This window comes from Lissotriton vulgaris, chromosome 3_1, assembly GCF_964263255.1.
Source record: "Lissotriton vulgaris chromosome 3_1, aLisVul1.2, whole genome shotgun sequence".
NCBI classification, from domain to species: domain Eukaryota; kingdom Metazoa; phylum Chordata; class Amphibia; order Caudata; family Salamandridae; genus Lissotriton; species Lissotriton vulgaris.
In genome coordinates this window covers 395,130,978-395,134,057 of record NC_141689.1, presented here as the reverse complement: position 1 = coordinate 395,134,057, position 3,080 = coordinate 395,130,978, and the positions used below count along the sequence as shown (strand labels likewise).

Sequence of the window (3,080 nt, the reverse complement as noted above, 5' to 3'; positions counted from 1 at the left end):
TAGAACTTTTTCTTCTAGATGGCTTCTAGGTCCGAAGGTAAGTTGTATACAACCGTCGCTCCATCACTCTCGGACATATTTATCAACTTTGACGGGGTCTCCCTTAGTAGATTTCCGTGGTTTTCGCTTTGATATTTTAGGTGCTAGTTTTTTGGTATTTTTTTATATTGCAAAACTGCTGTGTTTTATTGCATCATAAAAGAGTGTGAACGATGCTGTGAAAATCTATTTAATACTTCTCAGCAGCCAGCTCAGTAAAACAACTTACAACAGTAATCAGATTTTGCTGCATTTACAATTTGTATCCATTAATATCTTAGATGCACAAACAAACACAACCATCTGGTTTTAGACAGAGTTACAAGGAACGGAACAAATTGCAACCCAGGTAAGTCCTGTGAGGCTCTTTGCTTCAAACACAACAATCTGAGAGGATCTCCAGTATCATATCATTTTTTGCCAGACTTCTTGCTTCCACCAGTGAGAGGACCCTTCTGGGAGGCCTTTTCTTTTAATTCATTCATTTTTTTCTGCTTTTCCTTCTATTTCTGTTTGAAAGCGGCATCATCCTCATCCGCATCTTTAACCTGTTTCTTAGCTTGCTTTAATGGCTTCTTTTTACCACCTTTGCTGCCGGACATCTTGGCGCTATGAACGTCGAGGCGCTTCTCCCTTCACAAGGCTGCATGAACTTTACAAATTCATTACTCCAGTTCTACTGATTGGATTTTTGATGCTTGGTGTCAAATAATTAGTTCCATTATGCTCTTTTTCTCTATTGTTTTCAATTCAGAGCAGGATTTTTCTTGGGTTGTGTTTTCACTTTATTGCTGTTTGAGTGCTGGATGAATAGTTTACACATTTCCTCTAAGGTAAGCCTGTCTACTTTGTGCAAACTATCAGAGGGTTAAGCGCAAGTTAATTCAGTGGCTTTTGTGGTTCGCTCTGGCAGGGATTGTGGGTATTGCTTGATCAGGGTTAACATCCCTGTCACCAAACAAATGAATTTCTCATTGTGCTCTATCCTGGAAACACCTTGTAACCACTAGTGTGACTAAAACAGTCAAAAATCACTCATTCTTAAGATATATGTTCAGAAGATGGTGGCACACTCATAATCCCTTCATGTGAAACCGTAAAAAAACACAGAATTCAGTTTAAAAAGCTCAGATAATTTAATAGCATTTTAGTCAATGTATTTTTTCATTCTGGCAGAACACGTTTCGTTCCCTCTTAGGACTATTTCAAGGCTGTAAAATGGAATTGCCAAATATTTTTGGGGGATACAAATTACAGATATTATCATGCAAACTGGTATATTAAAAAGCATAAAAAGTACGCAGCATGCACATGCAGAAGATCAGATATATAACCATAAGAGAGTGGTAATAAATGTAAGCATGGTATGCTTCTAAAAACATAAAGAATGAAAATGGAAGTCCATATTCGGTATGTAGAATAGTGAATGAACTATTGTTGATGTATTGAAGCTATGTTAAAAGAATGATATCAGAGTTGTATGATTCTTTATACGGTTAATTATATAAAATATGAGGGGGTAATAATGCAGTACTTACTAAATCTTAGAATATCTCACTAGATTGCCATGTAGTATTCCAAACCTTACGCGTCTGGCACATAAGAAACAATGGAAAAGGGCATAACATATTTGTGGTTCTCCTTAGTAACCGGCTGAAAATAGAAATGTAGGATTGAATGCACGTATGGTACGAGGAAGGTCAATTTTTAGAATGTTGGAAAACCAAAAGTGGGAGGAGATGTGGCGTAATGGCCGGAGCTGCCATCTTTGGAAATGGGGACCCAGGTTTGAGTCCCATTGTTGGTTCAACATCCTGTAATTCTGGGGAAATTACTTAATCTTCCATGCCTATACAGAATACATCTGACAATGTGTGACGTAATCTGGTGCTCTTGTAAAGCACTCCAGAGCCCTTGGGCCAAATTCACTTGATATAAATTTGCAAAAAAACTGTTTTTTTACTACCTTTGTAAGTATTCACCCTCACGCACTACTACTGTACTATATATATATAATCCTCAATAAAATACTTTGAAATAAAAAAAAAAATAAGTTTCAATTGCATAGATAAAAAGATTATGCTGTATGAGTTTCCCCATTCTCTGATAGGATTGACAAGACGGGGTTGCTACTAAATAGAAATCAGTGCGAAAAAGGGTAGCATAATAAAGTAATGATAGCTCCAAGAATTCTTGTAAACATATGAATGTAGGTCATAATGAGGCCCTACTCTTAAAACTAGGTAGCATCCGCTCCGTTGGAGAATAGGTGTTAGACTGCGGATTGGTGACGTTGCAACGCAGGCTATTACAACGCCTGCTGTTACAACGCGGTTTTTACATCGCATACCACTACAACGCATAGTGCTTTTAAGCGCTGGATAGTGATTTATTTAATTTACTATTCCAACTCCAGTCCCCGTGGATAGTAGGGAAGGTGTTGGATAGTAAATTAAATATATTCCCTATCCTAGAGCGCCCCCCAGCGCAATGCGTTGTAATGGTTTGCGTTGTAATGGTTGCGTTGTAATGGTAGTGCGTTGTAATAAATGCGTTGTAAGTGATGTTTCCCTTAGACTTCAAATGAGAGTATCATTAAACAGACACCAGTTTAAATGCACTCTTTATGAGTGTAATCATGGTGCTTACTAATTATGGTTAAAGAATATGGAGATGGCCAACTACATACTGACTACAAAATGGTAGAACAAATACACATTTCACAGTAAATATCCATCAGCATTCCTGTCTGGATGCTGTGCAACAAACAGGACGAAAAAATAACCATTGACCAGTCAGTTTCCAAACACTTTGTAATATGGTCATGCCGAAATGTTGATGTGGCTTCAGTGTAAAGATTATTAGGACATTGAAATGCTGACACCTCCATTGACGGCAATTGAACAGCAGTTGACTATAAACCCTGGTATAGGAATGATGCTGCCAAATTTGCAATGCCCAATGGGAAGCCCCTGACTCTCCCACTCCCTTGCCTCTCTCTATGGTATATGGATTGTTCAGGGGAATGAGAGAGGCAGAGG

General features: G+C 38.1%; 1 pseudogene; it reads right to left on the bottom strand.

Annotated features, from left to right (window-relative positions):
- Positions 1 to 449: 449 nt before the first annotated feature.
- On the bottom strand, positions 450 to 641 carry LOC147726497 (translation machinery-associated protein 7-like; annotated as a pseudogene).
- Positions 642 to 3,080: the final 2,439 nt, after the last annotated feature.